Source organism: Oncorhynchus nerka, linkage group LG15 (genome assembly GCF_034236695.1).
Source record: "Oncorhynchus nerka isolate Pitt River linkage group LG15, Oner_Uvic_2.0, whole genome shotgun sequence".
In the NCBI taxonomy this organism is placed as follows: domain Eukaryota; kingdom Metazoa; phylum Chordata; class Actinopteri; order Salmoniformes; family Salmonidae; genus Oncorhynchus; species Oncorhynchus nerka.
In genome coordinates this window covers 88,101,029-88,123,921 of record NC_088410.1, presented here as the reverse complement: position 1 = coordinate 88,123,921, position 22,893 = coordinate 88,101,029, and the positions used below count along the sequence as shown (strand labels likewise).

The window sequence follows — 22,893 nt, the reverse complement described above, 5'->3', positions numbered from 1 at the left end:
TACTTATCTCATATGTAGATACTGTATTCTATTCTATTCTACTGTATGTTAGTCTATGCCGCTCTGATATTGCTAGTCAAATTTTTTATATATTATTAACTGTTGGAGCTAGAAACACAAGCATTTCGCTACACCCGCAATAATATCTGATAAACATGTGCATGTGACAAATAAAATGTGATATCATTGGATTGTTTTTAAATGATGCTGATTAGAGGTCGACCGATTATGATTTTTCAACTCCGATACCGATACCGATTATTGGGGGACCAAAAAAGCCAATACCGATTATTTATACCGGTCGATTTTTATTTTATCTATTTGTAATAATGACAATTACAACAATACTGAATGAACAGTTATTTTAACTTAATATAATACATCAATAAAATCAATTTAGCCTCAAATAAATAATGAAACATGTTCAATTTGGTTTAAATAATGCAAAAACAAAGTGTTGGAGAAGAAAGTAATATGTGCCAATATGCAATATGTGCCATGTATGTGTCATGTAAAATATGTGCCATGTAAAAAAGCTAACGTGTGATGTTCCTTGCTCAGAACATGAGAACATATGAAAGTTGGTGGTTCCTTTTAACATGAGACTTCAATATTCCAAGGTAAGAAGTTTTAGGTTGTTGTTAATATAGTATGTATAGGACTATTTCTCTCTATACCATTTGTATTTCATATAGCTTTGACTATTGGATGTTCTTATAAGCACTATATTATTGCCAGTGTAACAGTATAGCTTCCGTCCCTCTCCTCGCTCCTCTCTGGACTCAGGAACACATCATCAACAGCCACACTCGAAGCAGCATTACCCATCGCTCCACAAAAGCCGCGGCCCTTGCAGAGCAAGGGGAAAAACTACTCCAAATCTAAAAGCAAGTGACGTTTGAAACGGTATTAGCGCACACCCAGCTAACTTGCTAGCCATTTCACATTGGTTACACCAGCCATTAGGCTGATAGGCTTGAAGTCATGAACAGATTACGGGACTGCTGCTGTTCAGTCAGACTGATCTATCAAATCAGACTTAATTATAACATAATAACACACAGAAATACATTAATATGGTTGAATCCGGAAACGATCATTTCGAAAACAAAACGTTTATTATTTCAGTGAAATACGGAACCGTTCTGTATTTTATCTAACAGGTGGCATCCCTAAGTCTAAATGTTCTTGTTACATTGCACAACCTTCAATGTTATGTCATAATTACGTAAAATTCTGGCTAATTAGTTCGCAATGAGCCAGGCAGCCCAAACTGTTGCATATACCCTGACTCTACGTGCAATGAATGCAAGAGAAATGACACAATTTCACCTGATTAATATAGCCTGCAAATGTGTTCTTAACTGACTTGCCTAGTTAAATAAAAATAAACATAAAAAATGTTACATCGGAAATCGGCGCCCAAAAATACTGATTTCCGATTGTTATGAAAACTTGAAATCGGCCCTAATTAATTGGCCATTACGATTAATCGGTCCTCTAATGCTGATTCATGATTTTGACTGGCTGAGAAAAGCGGCCTGCCTGTCTGTCTCGTCCTGACTCCCGACAAGTTTATTACTATTGGACAGCTGGAGATCGAATTTGAATATTGAAACAATGTTGCAAATGTCGGTGAAACAGACAGCAGGTTTATACACATCTCTGCTGTTTGAAACTAAATATTAAAAATAAATGTGAGATAATGTCTTTCCAATCTTCTACTGCAGATAGATCATGTCTTTCCCATCTTCTACTGCAGATAGATCATGTCTTCCCCATCTTCTACTGCAGATAGATCATGTCTTTCCCATCTTCTACTGCAGATAGATCATGTCTTTCCCATCGTCTACTGCAGATATATCAAGTCTTTCCCATCTTCTACTGCAGATAGATCAAGTATTTCTCATCTTGTACTGCAGATAGATCATGTCTTACCCATCTTCTACTGCAGATAGATCAAGTCTTTCCCATCGTGTATTGCAGATAGATCAAGTCTTTCTCATCTTGTACTGCAGATAGATCAAGTATTTCCCATTGTGTACTGCAGATAGATCAAGTCTTCCCATCATGTTCTGCAGATAGATCAAGTCTTTCCCATTGTGTACTGCAGATAGATCAAGTCTTTCCCATCTTGTACTGCAGATAGATCAAGTCTTTCCCATCGTGTACTGCAGATAGATCAAGTCTTTCCCATCTTTATATTGCAGATAGATCAAGTCTTTCCCATCTTGTACTGCAGATAGATCAAGTCTTTCCCATTGTGTACTGCAGATAGATCAAGTCTTTCCCATCTTGTACTGCAGATAGATCAAGTCTTTCCCATTGTGTACTGCAGATAGATCAAGTCTTCCCCATCTTGTACTGCAGATAGATCAAGGCACAATATATCTAATGACACGGGTACATTATTTTTCATGATAGGCTTTTCTTTGAAGTCCCAGCTCTTCTGTAAAGGGATCTGATGATGAGAAACTTGAACCGTCTGTGTATGTCATAAAATCAACACCCCTTTCCATTTTTTGCAGGTTGGTGTGAATGAGTCAATCCCCTGGTCAGAGAGACCATATTGTACACCAACTTATAGGAGAGTCAGTTCAGCTTAACTTGCAGTGAACAACCGCATGGAATCAGGCCCTTAAAGGATAGAACTTTGACATAATCGACAGTTTTATTGCATCGTATTCCCTTAATTATAATCAGAGCTGGATTGCTTTCCCTCAGCCTTTCTCCACAAAAAAATAACAAGCGTAGAAAACAACAGGCACATTTTTAAACCATGTAATTGCAATTTTCTACCCAAATTGCAGCCTAATGATTACAGGCATGAGGTGGAGCCTGACAACAGCAGCAGAAAGAGAAAGAAGAAACATCTCTGCCAGGGAGCCTTGGGCATTTAAAAAAAAACAATATGAGAGAAAATGACTGCTCTCTTCCTCCCAAAGGGAGCGCAGTGTAGAACTGAATCTCTCTAAAGCTTCAATTCCCCATCCAAGCCTTTCGCAGTGATGATGGTAAAGGCATAGAGTTCTCTAGCATTGCCTGGTGCCGTGGAGAGGGAGTTATTAGGAATTCACTGCAATGGCAAAGTATTGGGAGTGAAGGCTGCCAATCACCGACACTCTCAAACGGGGCGAGGTGGAGAGGGAGGGGATTGGGATGAAGAGGGATGGGGAGAAGGGTTGCCAGCTAGCAGTGCTGAACCTCTATAGAAGTGTGTGTGAGTTCCTGAGCTTTCCTGAAGCTACTGGGTGTTCAGGGCTCAGACTCCTGTGCTGTTCACTTCCAGGCCCTGGATAGAGGACACCCCTAATTCCTTCATTGTACTGTAGTCCTTCATATGGTGGGAATGTGCTGGAAGAGACATTAAATGATATGGTAAAACGACTGAAATGTTTCGTTTCTTAAATGTGTATGTGCTGCTAGGTGGAAGCCATTGAGATATGACAGATAATTATGCATGTTTTTCTTGCTTCGCTTGACTTGAATTATGGCCCAGCATTAAATAAATGGTTGCAATACAGTTACAGTCGGTTGACAAATGTTACAATCGTATACACATTGAGTGTTTGATGATATAACTTGGAATCTAATTCAAGTTCAAAATAGTTCAAACAAAAGTCTGTTGAATGCGATGTGGCATCCTGCCCCCCGGGCTCTGTGCAAGCTGTTTCCCAGCGTTTCACAACAATGCCATATGAACTTTACGTGAAAGACCCCCGCAGGAATCCAATCTGCAGCCACATCAGGTACACTGGCTGGACAACAGACGCAGCTGAGATCCGCTCTGTTTGACAAACCTGTAACAATGCAAGCTGGTGCCAAAGCAAGCTGGTGCCCCTCCATCGCAAACACATTCGTCCACTCTCACACACACACACACCAAAACACACACACCAACACACACACACAGCACATTGTTTTCTCTAGGATGTTTTTTTCAGCAGCGGTGGCAAAGTTAGCATGGGGGTGAGGTTGTGGGGGGGATGAGGAAGATGAGCTGGCCAATTAGAATTCTAGATGAGGATGAGCTGGCCAATCAGCGGTCTACTCGTATTCATATTTTTTATGATATGTATATGCCCATACCATTCTGTTGTTGGGGTACTCCCACACCATTCAAAAACAGAAAAGCTGCTTTATTACATTTTACATACAATTACATACAATTTTTTGGAAGGAAAACTATTCCAATCAAGCAATTATACAGTGCCTTCAGGAAGTACTCATACCGCTTGACTTTTCTCCACATTTTGTTGTGTTACAAAGTGGGAGTAAAATGGATTGAATTAGCATTTCATGTCAACAATTTACAAAAAATACACTGCAATGTCAAAGTGGAAGAAAAACTATAATATTTGTAATTTTAAAAAATACATAAAAAATAAAACACTAATATATCTTGATTAGATAAGTATTCAACCCCCAGAGTCAATACATGTAAGAATCCCCTTTGATCATGCTCTCCGTAGCCGACATGAGTATGACCTTTAAACAGGTCAACATACACAAGGCTGCGGGGCCAGACGGATTACCAGGACGTGTGCTCCGGGCATGTGCTGACCAACTGGCAGGTGTCTTCACTTTTAACATGTCCCTGATTTTCTGTAATGCCAACATGTTTCAAGCAGACCATCATAGTCCCTGTACCCAAGAACACAAAGGCAACCTGCCTAAATGACTACAGACCCGTAGCACTCACGTCTGTAGCCATGAAGTGCTTTGAATGGTTGGTCATGACTCACATCAACACCATTATCCCAGAAACCCTAGACCCACTCCAATTTGCATACCGCCCAAACAGATCCACAGACGATGCAATCTCTATTGCACTCCACACTGCCCTTTCCCACCTGGACAAAAGGAACACTTACGTGAGAATGCTATTCATTGACTACAGCTCAGCGTTCAACACCATAGTACCCTCATCACTAAGCTAAGGATCGTGGGACTAAACACCTCCCTCTGCAACTGGATCCAGGACTTCCTGACGCCCCCCCCCCCAGGTGGTGAGGGTAGGTAGCAACAAATCTGCCACGCTGATCCTCAACACTGGAGCTCCCCAGGGGTGTGTGCTCAGTCCCCTCCTGTACTCCCTGTTCACCCCATGACTGCATGGCCAGGCATGGCTCCAACACCATCATTAAGTTTGCAGACGACCCAACAGTGGTCTGATCACCGACAAAGACGAGACAGCTAATAGGGAGGAAGTCAGAGATCTGGCCGGGTGGTGCCAGAATAACAACCTATCCCTCAACGTAACCAAGACTAAGGAAATTATTGTGGACTACAGGAAAATGAGGACTGAGCACGCTGTAACGACAGAGTTCCTCTTCCTCGTCTGAAGAGGTGTAGCAAGGATCGGACCAAAACGCAGTGTGGTAAGTGTCCATGTTTTAATAGTATAAATTGAACATGACACAATACAAAATAACAAAGTGAATATAAACAAAACAGTCCCGTGTGGCACAAACACTGACACAGGAAACAAACACCCACAAACCAACAGTGAAACCCAGGCTACCTAAATATGGTTCTCAATCAGGGACAACGATAAACAGCTGCCTCTGATTGAGAACCATATCAGGCCAAACACAGAAATAGAAAAAACATAGAAACACCAACAGACTCACGCCCTGACCATATTAAATAAAGACAAAACAAAGGAAATAAAGGTCAGAAGGTGACAGTGCCCCCCCACCCCACCCCAAAGGTGCAGACTCCGGCCGCAAAACCTGAACCTATAGGGGAGGGTCTGGGTGGGCGTCTGTCCACGGTGGCGGTTCTGGTGCGGGACGTGGACCCCACTTCACCATAGTTCTAGTGTGCCTCTTCACCCGCCTCTGTGGCCTCTTTAAAGCGGCGACCCTCGCCACCTACCTTGGACTGGGGACCCTAGAAATGGGTCTCGAATAGGCGGGAGTCTCCGGCAGCGCTGGAGTGAAGGACGCCTCCGGCCGCGCCGGACAGGCGGAAGACTCCGACAGCTCTGGAGTGAAGGGCGATTCTGGCATCGCCTGGCTGACTGACGGCTCTGGAAGATCCTGGCTGGCTGGCGGCTCTGGCAGCTCCTGGCTGAATGGCGGCTCTGGCAGCTACTGGCTGAATGGCGCCTCTGGCAGCTACTGGCTGACTGACGGCTCTGGCAGCTCCTGGCTGAATGGTGGCTCTGGCAGGTCCTGGCTGACTGAGGGTTCTGGCAGCTCCTGGCTTACTGACGGCTCTGGCATCTCCTGGCTGACTGATGGCTCAGGACAGACTGGCGGCTCTAGCAGCTCCGGACAGACGTGAGACTCTAGCAGCTCAGGACAGACGGGAGACTCTAGCAGCTCAGGACAGACGGGAGACTCTAGCAGCTCAGGACAGACGGGAGACACTAGCAGCTCAGGACAGACGGGAGACCCTAGCAGCTCTGGACAGACGGGAGGCTCTGGCAGCGGTGGAGAGGAGGAAGGTTCTGGCAGCGCTGGACAGGCGGGAGACCCTGTAGGCAGAAAACGGAGAGACAGCCTGGTGCGGGGGGCTGCCACCGGAGGGCTGGTGCGTGGAGGTGGCACTGGGTAGACCGGACCATGCACTGGAGCTCTTGAGCACCGAGCCTACCCAACCTAACCTGGTTGAATGCTCCCGGTAGCCAGGCCAGTGCGGCGAGGTGGAATAGCCCGCACTGGGTTGTGCTGGCGAACCGGGGACACCATGCGTAAGGCTGGTGCCATGTACGCCGGCCCAAGGAGACGCACTGGAAACCAAATGCATAGAGCCGGCTTCATGGCACCTGGCTCGATGCCCACTCTAGCCCGGCCGATACAAGGAGCTGGAATGTACCGCACTATGCACCCGCACCAGGGACACCGTGCACTCCACAGCATAACACGGTGCCTTCCCGGTCCCTCTCGCTCTCCGGTCAGCACAGGAAGTTGGCGCAGGTCTCCTACCTGGCTTCGCCACACTCCCTGTGTGCTTCCCCCCAATACATTTTTGGGGCTGACTCTCGGGCTTCCAACCACGCCGCCGTGCTGCCTCCTCATACCAGCGCCTCTCTGCCTTGCTGCCTCCAGCTCTGCTTTGGGGCGGCGATATTCCCCTGGCTGTGCCCAGGGTCCTCTTCCGTCTAGAATTTCCTCTCAAGTCCATGAGTCCTGTGTCTTCGGCCGCTGTTGCTGCTGCCCATTACCAACTCACGCCCTGACCATACTAAATAAAGACAAAACAAAGGAAATAAAAGTCCGAATGTGACACACGCACCCATTCTCATCGACGGGGCTGTAGTGGAGCAGGTTGAGAGCTTCAAGTTCCTCGGTGTCCACATTAACAACAAACTAGAATGGTCCAAACACACCAAGACAGTTGTGAAGAGAGCACGACAAAGCCTATTCCCCCTCAGGAAACTAAAAAGATTTGGCATGGGTCCTGAGATCCTCAAAAGTTCTACAGCTGCAACATCGAGAGCATGGTGGTTGCATCACTGTCTGAAACGGCAACTGCTCGGCCTCTGACTGCAAGGCACTACAGAGGGTAGTGCGTACGGCCCAGATCATCACTGGGGCTAAGCTGCCTGCCATCCAGGACCTCTACACCAGGCGGTGTCAGAGGAAGGCCCTAAAAATTGTCAAAGACCCCTGCCACCCCAATCATAGACTGTTCTCTCTACTACCCCATGGCAAGCGGTACCGGAGTGCCAAGTCTAGGACAAAAAGGCTTCTCAATAGTTTTTACCCCCAAGCAATAAGACTCCTGAACAGGGAATCAAATGGCTACCTGGACAATTTGCATTGTGTGCCCCTCCCCCAGCCCCTCTTTTTACGCTGCTGCTACTCCCTGTTTATCATATATGCATAGTCACTTTAACTATACATTCATGTACATACTACCTCAATTGGGCCGACCAATCAGTGCTCCCGCTAATCAGTGCTCAGTGGCTAGCCGGGCTATCTGCATTGTGTCCCGCCACCAACCACCCGCCAACCCCTCTTTTATGCTACTGCTACTCTCTGTTCATCATATATGCATAGTCACTTTAACCATATCTATATGTACATACTACCTCAATCAGCCTGACTAACCGGTGTCTGTATGTAACCTCGCTACTGTATACAGACTCGCTACTGTATACAGACTCGCTACTGTTTACAGCCTGTCTTTTTACTGTTGTTCTTTTTCTTTATCTACCTTTGTTCACCTAATACCTTTTTTGCACTATTGGTTAGCGCCTGTAAGTAAGCATTTCACTGTAAGGTCTACACTTGTTGTATTCAGCGCACGTGACAAAAAAATTTGATTTGAGTCTTTCTGGGTAAATCTCTAAGAACTTTCCACACCTGGATTGTGCAACATTTGCCCATTATTATTTTCAAAATTCTTCAAGCTCTGTCGAATTGGTTGTTGATCATTGCTAGACAACCATTTTCAGGTCTTGCCACAGATATTCAAGCAGATTTAAGTCAAAACTGTAACTCAGCCACATAGGAATATTCACTGACTTCTTGGTAAGCAAAGCCAGTGTAGATTTGGCCTTGTGTTTTAGGTTATTGTCCTGCTGAAAAGTGAATTCTTCTCCCAGTGTCTGGTGGAAAGCAGACTGTACCAGGATTTTGCCTGTGCTTAGCTGCATTCCATTTATTTTTTCAAGCATTCCCATAACATGATGCAGCCACCACTATGCTTGAAAATATGGAGAGTGGTACTAAGTAATGTGTTGTATTGGATTTGCACCAAACATAACACTTTGTATTCAGGACAAAAAGTTAATTGCTTTGCCACATTTCTTTGCAATATTATTTTGGGGCCTTGTTGTAAACAGGATGCATGTTTTGGGATATTTGTGTTCTTTATAGGCTTCCTTCTTTTAACTCTGTCAATTAGGTTTAGTATTGTGGAGAAACTACAATGATGTTGATTCATCCTCAGTTATCACAGCCATTAAACTCTGTAACTGTCTTAAAGTCACCATTGGTCTCATGGTGAAATACCTATGCAGTTTCCTTCCTCTCTAGCAACTGAGTTAGGAAGGATGCCTGGATATTTGTAGTTACTGGGTGTATTGATACACCAGCCAAAGTGTAATTAATAACTTCAGGAGGCGCTGTAGGTCATATATCATAGGAAACTGGAAACACTAGATACTTTACTATAAAGCTAATTTCCTACAATTCTACACATTTTGCCATGGGGTATGATGTGTTCTCATGCTATCTGAGTGACTCAAACATTATAACAAAATCAATGGGGGCCGCATGCCATGAAATATTGGGCATTTTAGATTCTCCCTCACTGTGTAGTTTTATTCTGGTGGTTGTTAGTTCTCAAATATGATCTCATAAATGATACAGCTCCATTATCTTTCTATATAATTAATATCTGCTTTTAGTCATTTAAGGTCATTTAAAAATATTTTTATGGGAAACACTGCAGTAGTAGAGTGACACAAAATAATCATAAATAAATATGAGATAGAGTTGTGTTTCACTGTCCAATCTGAGGAGCAGCCAGCAGCAGCAGCCTGCACCGTACTGCTCCGTACTGTACACAGCATCAGTCCATAGTGACTGGGACCCTGCTGGCTCCCAGGCAACCAATTTGTTTGTTTATTGTCTTGGTGTTTTGGCATGGTTACAGTTGATTGCAGCCAGCCCAGCTTGGGCATGCTTCTTTAATGTCATCTATAAAACATGGGATTTGCTCCACCACCTCCTCACATGACAGAGCAGAGTGTACAGCAGCACGATGATGCTGCTGCCACTCGCTCTCTCACTAGCCATGATGGAGCTTAGACGTTCTTCTGAAACCCTCTCGGATCCACCTCAGTGGTTGCACGGGGAGGCGGGACATGCTGTATAATGTGATATACGACACACCTATTAGCCCATAAAGAACACCCGTGAACAGGCCCTGCACTAAAGTATTTTGAACTTCTAAAATATGGTGCAATCCGGTGTATGGCCAGCTGCCTTGTGAAGACTAAAGTACTACACATCTGATGCCAAACCTAAAGCCTCCCCAGCAACAAAATATCCATGATCTGTGTTTGGCTTTCTGAATAGTTGCATCACACTAGTGTACATGGTATTGTTGTCACTTGAAGGAACACTTGAAGGCACTCTTACCCTTTGAGCTGTCGTGGTAATGAACTGGCATATTGACAGTGTAAAGCGTCTTTGACAATGCTTTGGGTATGTGATTGGTTAAAGGGGACATTGTAGTACTGTACTCATTTTTTATCCTAAAAGTGACATAAGCGGTAGATGCTGTTTGTTGGGACAGTTGATGTACTGTACATGTACGTGTTAATCTACTAAATGGTGAGTTGGTTCATTTTTAAGAAGAATCACAAGATCTTTGCTTCTGGCTGCCTGAGTATGTCTGAGTGTGTCTGAGTATACCCGAGTATAACTGAGTATACCCACGTATGCCCGAGTATGTCTGAGTATGTGCGAGTATGCCCGAGTATGTCTGAGTATGTGCGAGTATACCTGAGTATAACAGAGTATACCCAAGTATGTCTCAGTATGTCTGGGTATGTCTGAGTATACCCGAGTATAGCTGAGTATATCCTAGTATGTCCGAGTATGTCTGAGTATGTGCAAGTATGTCTGAGTATGTCTGAGTATTTGCGAGCATGTATGAGTATACCCGAGTATAACTGAGTATACCCAAGTATGCCTGAGTATAGCTGAGTATAAATGAGTATTCCCAAGTATGTCTGAGTATGTCTGAGTATGTGCGAGTTATCTGAGTATGCGTGAGTATGCCTGAGTATAATTGAGTATGCCTGAGTATGTGTGAGTGTGGCTGAGTATGAGTGAGTATGCCTGAGTATGTGTGAGTATGCCTGAGTATGTGCGAGTATGCCTGAGTATGTGCGAGTATGCCTGAGTAAGCTAACAGTACAATTTCAAACTGGACTTAAAATAAAATGTCAAATACATATTTTTGCTTGTCTCATGCATGCAAACTGAGCGCAGTACCTTTTCATATTGATCTGACAGCCAAGAGCTAGCACAGAGCACAAATACTGCCTAGGGGTTGCTCCTTAAAACTAGACACAAGCCTCTTATCCCCAATGTTCTCTTCTTCTAGAAATCACCTGCTGTCTTATGCATATCAAGTGTTCACAGATCCAGCACTGTTGGCCTGCCACGCTCAGACTCCTCTATTTGTTGCCAATGTGACAGCTTTTATTTTCAAATGACAAAACCCTGAACATATCCTGGCTGGTGTATCGCTCCACCACAATATCTCTTTCAGCACCAGGACAATATTAGGTCAGAGAATGAGAGATCGAGAAAGAGAAACAAAGAAGAACATGTTTTATTGTCGCACACTGGATAGACACAGATGAAATGGGTCTGTGAGAGCCACCTTCCTTCCTTCTGTTAGTACTGCTGCTTCATATTGTAGAACAGACTTGGCCACTACGCTCTAAAGCAAGGTTCCCCAACTGCTGGCATGTGGGCTAAATCTGGCCCGCCAGCAGTATTATTTGGACTCGCAAAGCCCCCCAAATTAATTAGGAATATTTGTTTAATTAAAAAATATATATATACAGTTGAAGTCGGAAGGTTACATGCACTTAGGTTGGAGTCATTAAAACTTGTTTTTCAACCACTCCACAAATTTCTTGTTAACAAACTATAGTTTTGGCAAGTCTACTTTGTGCACGACACAAGTAATTTTCCCAACAATTGTTTGCACACAGATTATTTCACTTATAATTCACTGTACCACAATAACAGTGTGTCAGAAGTTTACATACACTAAGTTGTCTGTGCCTTTAAGCAGCTTGGCAAATTCCAGAAGATGATGTCATGGCTTTAGAAGCTTCTGATAGGCTAATTGACATCATTTGAGTCAACTGGAGGTGTACCTGTGGATGTATTTCAAAGCCTACCTTCAAACTCGGTGTATCTTTGCTTGACATCATAGGAAAATCTAAATAAATCAGCCAAGACCTCATTTTGGTCCCTTCACAATGCCTGAAGGTACCACATTCATCTGTACAAACAACAGTACACAAGTATAAACACCATGGCACCACGCAGCCGTCATACCACTCAGGAAGGAGACGCGTTCTGTCTCCTAGAGATGAACGTACTTTGGTGTGAAAAATGCAAATCAATCCCAGAACAACAGCAAAGGACCTTGTGAAGATGCTGGAGGTACAAATAAGTACAAAACTATATATATCTATAGTAAAACTAGTCCTATATCGACATAACCTGAAAGGCCGCTCAGCAAGGAAGAAGCCACTGCTCCAAAACCTCCATAAAAAGCCAGACTACGGGTTGCAACTGCACATGGGGACAAAGATCATACTTTTTGGAGAAATGTCCTGTGGTCTGATGAAACAAAAATAGAACAGTTTGGCCATAATCAAATCAAAATCAAATGTATTTATATAGCCCTTCGTACATCAGCTGATATCTCAAAGTGCTGTACAGAAACCCAGCCTAAAACCCCAAACAGCAAACAATGCAGGTGTAAAAGCACGGTGGCTAGGAAAAACTCCCTAGAAAGGCCAAACCCTAGGAAGAAACCTAGAGAGGAACCAGGCTATGTGGGGTGGCCAGTCCTCTTCTGGCTGTGCCGGGTAGAGATTATAACAGAACATGACCAAGATGTTCAAATGTTCATAAATGACCAGCATGGTCGAATAATAATAAGGCAGAACAGTTGAAACTGGAGCAGCAGCACAGTCAGGTGGACTGGGGACAGCAAGGAGTCATCATGTCAGGTAGTCCTGGGGCACGGTCCTAGGGCTCAGGTCCTCCGAGAGAGAGAAAGAAAGAGAGAATTAGAGAGAGCATATGTGGGGTGGCCAGTCCTCTTCTGGCTGTGCCGGGTGGAGATTATAACAGAACGTGGCCAAGATGTTCAAATGTTCATAAATGACCAGCATGGTTGAATAATAGTAAGGCAGAACAGTTGAAACTGGAGCAGCAGCATGGCCAGGTGGACTGGGGACAGCAAGGAGTCATCATGTCAGGTAGTCCTGGGACATGGTCCTAGGGCCCAGGCCAGTTGAAACTGGAGCAGCAGCATGGCCAGGTGGACTGGGGACATCATTATGTTTGGAGGATAAAGGGGGAGGCTTGCAAGCCAAAGACCACCCTCCCAACCGTGAAGCACGGGGGTGGCAGCATCATGTTGTGGGAGTGCTTTGCTACAGGAGGGTCTGGTGCACTTCACAAAATAGATGGCTTCACGAGGAAGGAAAATTATGTGGATATATTGAAGCAACGTCTCAAGACATCAGTCAGGAAGGTCGCAAGTGGTTCTTCCAAATGGACAATGACCACAAGCATACTTCCAAAGTTGTGGAAAAATGGCTTAAGGAAAACAAAGTCAAAGTATTGGAGTGGCCATCACAAAGTCCTGACCTCAATCCTATTGAAAATTTGTGGGCAGAACTGAAAAAGTATGTGCGAGCAAGGAGGCCTACAAACCTGACTCAGTTACACCAGCTCTGTCGGGAGGAATGGGCTAAAATTCACCCAAGTTATTGTGGGAAGCTTGTGGAAGGCTACCTGAAACGTTTGACCCAAGTTAAACAATTTAAAGGCAATGCTACCAAATACTAATTGAGTGTATGTAAACTTCTGACCCACTGGGAATGTGATGAAAGAAATAAAAGCTGAAATAAATAATTCTCTCCACTATTATTCTGACATTTCACATTCTTAAAATAAAGTGGAGATCCTAACTGACCTAAGACAGGGTATTTTTACTAGGATTAAATGTTAGTAATTGTGAAAAACTGAGTTTCAATGTATTCGGCTAAGGTGTATGTAAACTTCCGAATTAAACTGTATATTATCTTAGACGTGAAAATACCGCCTCCTATCCTTAAGAAGTTAAACTGTATATTATTTTGGACCTGAGATGCAAAAAGTCCCAAATGCAATGTACCAAGAAGGAAGTAACCCTACCTAAATAATGCAGAAGTTACATTTTAACTTAATTAAAATCGGAGAGAGAATGCAGTCAACTAATAAAGCAGGCAGCGGACCATTTTGTGGTGCTGAAATGTAAAGCTGCAACCACAGCGCAATCAATAGAAGGTGAACAGTGCCTGCTGCTGAAAATATAGATAACTTGTTAAGCAACAGATGGAGCCCAACTGCCCAGCAACAGATGGAGAAAAGCTACACCAGTCGAATAATTCATTTCAACATTAATCTTAATTTTAATTTGACTTTACAAACAACAAGAGGGCTTAATTGGAGTTTATTATTTCTGAACCAAGGCCCATATAAAATAACTTAACTTGCTGAGGTAGGCTATGTGGATTAACAGCATCTTTCACTAGAAAAGAAAATGTTACATTACATTTAAGTCATTTAGCAGACGCTCTTATCCAGAGCGACTTACAAATTGGTGCTTTCACCTTATGACATCCAGTGGAACAGCCACTTTACAATAGTGCATCTAGGTCTTTTAAGGGGGGGGGGGGGGGGGGTGAGAATGGCCTAATAGAAGTGTTTTATTTTTTATTAGACCTACTTACAACTGCAACTGGCCAAGAATGTAGTATCCTACATAAAACAATCATTTAAAGAAAAAATGCCGATGTTTGTGTCTGAATGTCTGTATCGGGAGTCTCGGGATAACCTGCTCCTGTAATGACAAAACAAACAGAAAATACTGTCAGCATGAGACCTAAATATTGCTGGATAAGCACTAATAAAAATAATAATTAGTAACCTTTAACTATTTATTAAATACTAAGTTACTTACTTAATGGGAAAAGTTGCATTTCCCCTCGGACAGGATCTTGTGGATGTGTGGTGAGAGGGATGTGATTTTGATGTTCAGACAGTCCTCGATTAACCTTTGTGAATGCTGGTTCCTGTCGTGAGTCATGTTGGAAAAGGAGGACTCGCAGGTGTAAGTCGATCCTAACTTTGTTAGAACATAAAATGCTAGTTACTTTATTGTGCTGTATTCCTCTGAGCATGCCACCCAAAACGCACACAAGGACTCGGCACTCCTGAGCGCATCCCTGATTGGGCTCGATGTCTGGAGTTCAATCAGTTCAGTTTGAATTGCAGCCTCATCCAGCAAGGGTATCGTTTTCTTAGCGAGGGAGGAGAATTCTCCACCTGGGCGGACTGTGAAAGGATCATGTACAAACACAATGATATCCTTGTGCAGACATGCTGTAGTCTTCAAATCTGGTGGAGAAGTTGTCCCTCAGCTGCTTGATGAAATCTTCCATCACCTCTGTGACAATGTATTTTCTGCCTGGTCCCTCTGCCTGTCGTTACTTCAGTGTGCTGAAGTGCAGTAGCCTTCCAGATGACAAGTCCAAATCGAACAACTCAACTCAAGTAAAGGCCTCAAGTTTTTCCACCACATCCATTACTGTTGTCCCTCTTCCTTGTAACTGCAGATTTAACCAGAATATGTCAGCCAAATAGAGCTTTCCTTTACTCAGCCAGCGCACATTGTTGTGAAGCAGGAGATCATCGTGGGTGGCCTCCTCTGACTCTGTCACAAGCTTGCAGAAAAGATGGTGTCGTGTTGCTTGACGTCCCCCTGACAAAGTTGATTATGCACATTACTTTATCCATCACATCTCTTAGCTCACTGTTTAGTCTGGCACACAGCACACTCTGATGGATGAGACAATGCAAGCCATTCATTTGTGGGGCGATTTCCAGGCCCCTGTATCTGCCCACCATAGCAGGAGCCCCGTCGGTGACAACAAAGTGGACTTTTTTGAATGACAGGCCATGCTGCGTAAACAATTCTTCCAGATTTGTGAATATGTGTCCTTCGAGGGGAATCAGTGCCAGTAGCTCTTTTATAAAGTAATTTCCATGAAAATAACAGACATATTATACACAACTGTGCTACATCGGTGTTGTAAGTACTCTCATCAATAGCCAGGGAAAAACGCTCAACATGACTGAGCCCCTCTAGAACAATCCTTTGCAGGTGATCCGCCAGAGCATAAAGGTGGCTATTGACGCAGACAGGGGCACCTGTTTGACAGACGGAATTATGCTTTCCATAGACTTGTCGGTAGCCAATTCCTCCAAAACTGTCACCATGCACTTTTTAAATATATCCACGTCTGTGATGAACATGTTGTGATTGGTTATAACCCAGGATGCTTTTATGAAGGCACTTGTGACCTTCTGTTCTTGGGTCAGGCCACGAAGGAGGATTCTGCTTCCATGTGTGTAGCTTGCAGTCAATGCTTACATTTTTCTGCGTCAGGCCTCTGTCTGGGGCGGGAAGGCCACTTTGATAGTATCATGCTTAGATTCATAATGCCATCTGAGATTGATGCAAACAGCATCTTTGCAAACAGCAACATTGTCATTGCAAATAAGACACACTGGATTGGCATTGGAGAAAGATGGTGAGATAAACACATATCTCCCTGTCCTTTATTCCCTGAAACTTCGATTTTCATCATCCACTTTTCTTTTGATCGTTTTGGAGAGCAACATTTTATCTTGCTATCGAGCTAATTGTTCTGAACGAATGTTGGCATTAGAAAAGGTGTGTAGACTACAGTAGGCTACTCAGAACTGTTTTTCCCAAACAATCAACACACAGAGAAATAGAGAAAAAGTCATAATTGAATAGCGACATTAGAAATTTTAGGAGCATAATTAGATCAGAAATTACTATGTTATTGTCACTGAATTTATATTAATTGTGCTATTTTTACATGCTAATTATGTTCTGGCCCGCCGACAATTAGCTCAGAGAAAATTTTGCCCGAAGCCGAACCTAGTTGATGAACTCTGATCTACACGTAAGCACTAACAATTACAACACTGCACCGAGTTGCAGTGCAATCATCTCTACTGTCAAACACTTTCATCACACGTCGAGCTAGTGCAGATTTGAAACAAATTGCACAAACATAGGTGTCCTAATTTGACCATGATTACATATTTCATAGACCACCTTACCTCTACACCCACCATCCTAACCCTCCAACCACCATCCTAACCCTCCACCCACCAATCTAAAACTCAACAAACCATCCTAAACCTCCATCCACCATCCTAACCCTCAACCCTCGATCCTAACCCTCCACCCACCATCCTAACCCTCCACCCACCATACTAACCTTCCACCCACCATCATAACCCTCAACCCACCATCCTAACCCTCAACCCACCATCCTAACCCTCAACCCACCATCATAACCCAACATCCTAACCCTCAACCCACCATCCTAACCCTGCACCCACCATCCAAACCCTCAACCCAACACCCTAACCCTCAACTCATCATCCTAACCCTCAACCTACCATCAAAAACCTCAGCCTACCATCCAAACTCTCCACCAACCATCCAAACATCCTAAACCTCCAACCACCATCCTAACCTTCTACCCACCATCCTAACCCTCCACCCACCATCCTAACTAACCCTCAACCAACTATCCAAACACTCAACCCACCATCAAAACCCTCCACCCACCATGCTAAACCTCCACCCACCGTCCTAACCCTCCACCCACCAACCTGACTCTCCACCCACTATCATAACACTCCACCCACCATCCTAACCCTCAAAGCATCATCTTAACCCTCAACCCACCATCCTAACCCAGCATGCTAACCCTCCAACCACCATCAAAACCCTCAACCCACCATCCTAACCCTCAACTCATCATCCTAACCCTCAACCTACAATAAAAACCTCAGCCCACATCCAAACCTTCCACCAACCATCCTAACCCTCCACCCACCATCCAAACCCTCCACCCACCATCCTAACCCTGCACCCAAACCTTCCACCCACCATTCTAACCCTCCAACCACCATCATAACCCACCCACCATCCTAACCCAACATCCTAACCCTCCACCCAAAATCCAAAACCTTAACCTACCATCCAAAACCTCCACCAACCATCCTAAACTTCCACCCACCACCCTAACCATCCTAACCCACCGTCCAAACCCTCCACCCACCATCCAAACACTCCACCCACCATCCGAAACCTCCACCCACCATCATAACCCTCCACACACCATCCTAACCCTCAAACCACCATGCTAACCCTCCACCCATTATCCTAAACCTCCACCCATTATCCTAACCCTCAACCCACCATCCTAACCCTAAATCCCACCATTCTAACTCTCAACCCATCATACAGAACACTCAACAAACCATCCAGACCATCCACATACAAAACTAACCCTCCACCCACCATCCAAACCCTCCACCCACTATCCTAATCTTCAACCCACCATCCTAAACCTCCACCCAACATCCTAAACATCAGCCCACCATCCTAACCCACTATCCTAACCCTCCACACTCCATCCAAAACCTCAACCCACCATCATAACCCTCAACCAACCATCCTAACCCTCCACCCAGCATCCAAACCCTCCACCCACCATCCAAACTCTTAGCCCACCATCCTAACATGCCAACCACCATCCTAACCCTCCACCCACCATCCTAACCTTCCATCCACCACCCTAACCCTGCACCCACCATCCTAACCTTCCACCCACCATCCTAACCTTCCACCCACCATCCTAACCATCCACCCACCATCCTAACCCTCAACCCACCATCCTAACCCAACATCCTGAGATTCCTGAGATTCCCATAGATTGGAAAGCTGCCGCAGTCATCCCCCTCTTCAAAGGGGGAGACAATCAAGACCCAAACTGCTACAGACCTATATCTATTCTACCCTGCCTTTCTAAGGTCTTCGAAAGCCAAGTTAACAAACAGTTTACCGACCATTTCGAATCCCACCGTACCTTCTCTGCTATGCAATCTGGTTTCAGAGCTGGTCATGGGTGCACCTCAGCCACGCTCAAGGTCCTAAACGATATCTTAACCGCCATCGATAAGAAACATTACTGTGCAGCCGTATTCATTGATCTGGCCAAGGCTTTCGACTATGTCAATCACCACATCCTCATCGGCAGACTCGACAGCCTTGGTTTCTCAAATGATTGCCTCGCCTGGTTCACCAACTACTTCTCTGATAGAGTTCAGTGTGTCAAATCGGAGGGTCTGCTGTCCGGACCTCTGGCAGTCTCTATGGGGGTGCCACAGGGTTCAATTCTTGGACCGACTCTCTTCTCTGTATACATCAATGAGGTCGCTCTTGCTGCTGGTGAGTCTCTGATCCACCTCTACGCAGACGACACCATTCTGTATACTTCTGGCCCTTCTTTGGACACGGTGTTAACAACCCTCCAGGCAAGCTTCAATGCCATACAACTCTCCTTCCGTGGCCTCCAATTGCTCTTCAATACAAGTAAAACTAAATGCATGCTCTTCAACCGATCGCTACCTGCACCTACCCGCCATACCTGCCATTGGCAGCTCATAGATCACTGCACCTGCACATTGCTCATCTGTAAATAGCTAATCCATTCTACCTCATCCCCATACTGTATGTATTTATTTATCTTTCTCCTTTGCACCCCAGTATCTCTACTTGCACATTCATCTTCTGCACATTCTACAATTCCAATGTGCAATTGCTATATTGTAATTACTTCGCCACCATGGCCTATTTATTGCCTTAACTCTCTAATCCTACCTCAATTGCACATGCTGTATATAGATTTGTATACTGTATTATTGATTGTATGATTGTTTATTCCATGTGTAACTCTGTGTTGTTGTATGTGTCGAACTGCTTTGCTTTATCTTGGCCAGGTCTCAGTTGCAAATGAGAACTTGTTCTCTAGCCCACCTGGTTAAATGAAGGTGAAATAAAATCAAATATAACCCCCCACCAACCATCCAAACCCTCAACCCTAACACTCAACCCACCATCCTACCCCTCAATCCACCACCCAAACCCTCACCCTACCATCCGAACCCTCAACCCACCATCCAAACCCTCCACCCACCATCCTAACCTGCCACCCACCATCCTAACCCTCCACTCACCATCCAAACCCTCAACCCACCATCCAAACCCAACATCCTAACCCTCCACTCACCATCCAAACCCTCAACCCAACATCCTAACCCTCCACTCACCATCCAAACCCTCAACACACCATCCTAACCCTCAACCTACCATTCAAACCCTCAACCCACCAACCTAACCCTCCACCCACCATCCTAACCCTCCACCCACCATCCTGACCCTCCACCCCAATACATTCTCATGAATTGTCCACCATCGTTTACATCCAGTTTAACTGTCACAGGCACTGACGCCCAAATAATCCCAATGTGGCCTTTGCTCCATCTGTCAGCAATACCTACCAATAACACAGCCCAATAAACCCCCCTCAGAACAAGCAGCTCCGGGGGCTACTGACGGCAATCTATAAAACACTGTAATGGGTTGCCTGTCAGCGGGTGTGAAAGGGAAGATCTAACCCTCCTCTGACTCTCTGGAGGGACTTCAATTAATCACAGCAGAGCTGTATCGCCGCCACGCAATAAGATCCATAAGGTTATTACCATCAGTGTTCCGCAGGATGAAATGCGATGATAGCACTAATTGCAGAAAAACAGCTGACCACACAATGCATATCAGGGGGATGAAGGACAGATGAAAGAAAGGAGAACCAGGAAGGATCATATAGTCAGACGAAGATAAAGAGCTGAGGGTGTTGAAGAAGGAGGGAGGAAGAGAGAGAGATTGGAGAGCGAGGGGGAGAGAGAGAGAGAGAGAGAGAGAGAGAGAGAGAGAGAGAGAACAGAAGAAGGAATATGCACCACTGTGCTGTGGTGGTGTGTGGCATAAGCATAAATATCTACAGTGGCAGACAAGGAAAAGCAAGGCTGATTTCCTATGAGGACAGTGTTTGTTTCCCAAATCACAAATCCACTGTTTCTCTGTCTCCTTCATCAGACACCTGATTTGTTGGAGCATTGAGAGTAAACAGAAAAAGTCACATTTAAAAGACAGATCCCATAATGTGAATAGTCAAATCCACTGCGCATTGTCTTAGCATAGGGAGCTCATCTTTTCCTAGTTGTCAACACACAGATTGTTTAGATAATAACTTCGGAGAAACAGACTTGATTGTGAATTGATCAAAGACTTCGTTTTGAGTTTAATGTTAAAAAACTAAGTTATTAGTCATACAAGTCATGTATATTTTTTGTTAAGCTGATTAATTGAAGCAAACATTAGTGTGAAATATTCCCTGAACTGCACCAGAAAAATGGTGCTGCACCCAAACAGGACAGACAGATTAAAGGCAATACATCACACATCCATGTGATTACAGTTGAGTATGTGATTAAGGGTCTCCGCCATTCACCACTCCATCATGCAGCAATATACAGTATATTATATAGGCCTACAATGAGGGGTACATAAAACAGTCTGTGTGTGTGTGTGTGCGTAGGCGTGTGCGTGTGTGTGAGAGAGAGGGGGGGGGGGGGTCTACCATTGCATGCTTTAATTATTAGAATTTCTTCAAAATGCCCTCAGTTATGGGATTCACATTATGAGAGAAGTTATCCACTCACAGACCTGTATCTGAGCTGCACCAGGAACTGTGATAAACACTGGATACAATTATTTAATGTTTCTTCTCATTTCATTATGAAATGAAACCCATCACAACTCATTTACAGCATCATTGAATATTAGGCCTATGTTCATATGGATCTCATTCATAACCTCGTGTGCCAACTTTTGATGCAGATTCTGTGGGCTAATATGCAGCTGCCCATAAGGAACACGGTGTTTTACACACATGATAAAGAGAAGAAACCAATACCCAACACTCTCTAGATAACATGTTTAGACACACGTGAACGCTTTAGTCATCAACCATTATTTATTGGGATTGTATTGGTTTGCATCTCCATCTAAGATAATGGTTTGCATGCATCTATCCCTATCACAAATGAAGCACACATGTACAATTATAGTTTTCGTAAACAAAAATAATAATTACCACAAAAAGGTATTTGAACATCGGATAGATTGTTAAGTATGTAAAAAAGTCACATTTTTAAGTCTGTAGAAATCGCTGTAAATTCATATGTTAAATCCACAGAATGTGATTGATGTAGGCTATTCCATACAGTGCACAGACGTGTTATGCTCACACAATAAGCGTTAATAATTCGGATGTATAAAAATACCAAGTGATTTAGACGTGATGAAATTATGTAGCCTATTGATAAAATCGTTAAACCTACCTGTCGTTGTGCTGTCAATTAATCCCGGGAAATGCCCCTCTCATTTGCTCTCCATTTTCAAAAACAAAAACAGGGTAATGTTAAAGAAATACAATTTCCTTTAGCCCGTGAATGTGCCCACCACGACAAAACATAACCTAGGAAAAATGTGTAGACATCAAGCTTTCAAAACGCCAAATCCCTGAGTCAAAAGATGTCAAAAGAAAATGTAGCCTATTGCATAGACTTTCAAGCTCGACCGGGCTCCCGGCTTAATCGGTCGACTGCATATATAGCAACTCTGAAGTCTTCTAAAGTTCCTGGTCCTTTAGCGTTTTTTCACAACTTCCCAGCCGCAAAAGCAAGAGAGCTTGAAAGCAACGACTGATAGTCAATCATTGTTTCTACAGAACAGATTGTTCTTATTGCAGTTCATCCAGTATTGTTTGGTTCATGTGTTGTGGGTAGACTGTCTCTTCACGGTCCAGACGACGCATTTGAGATGAGGGGTCCACTCCGGAGCGTTAGCAACGGCAGGCAGAGGAGGACACGCACCTGAGACAAGTGTATTATTTCAAGCTACATTACCAGTGAGCCCGGGAAAATACGGACTACGATGATTTGGCGCCACTCAGTGGCATTTTGACTTCCGGCCTTGGCCTCGTGCAATAAATATGGCTCATAAAGCGCTAATAATAGGAAATGAGATTTATCCTCTTAAATATGATGCTTTATTGAAGATTTGATGTGTCTTTGATATACTGGATGGTGCCAAGGAAATTGCAAG

At 44.1% G+C, this 22,893-nt stretch overlaps 1 protein-coding gene across 2 annotated transcripts in view; it reads right to left on the bottom strand.

Moving 5' to 3' along the window:
- LOC115143482 (chemokine-like protein TAFA-2) overlaps positions 1–22,624 on the bottom strand; it is a 165,427-nt gene extending 142,803 nt beyond the window's left edge. For both annotated transcript variants that reach the window (XM_065000810.1, XM_029683949.2), the window contains exon 1: positions 22,128–22,624. The gene's annotated coding sequence lies outside the window, so the exon portion shown is untranslated. The remainder of the gene's footprint in view (positions 1–22,127) is intronic.
- Positions 22,625–22,893: the final 269 nt, after the last annotated feature.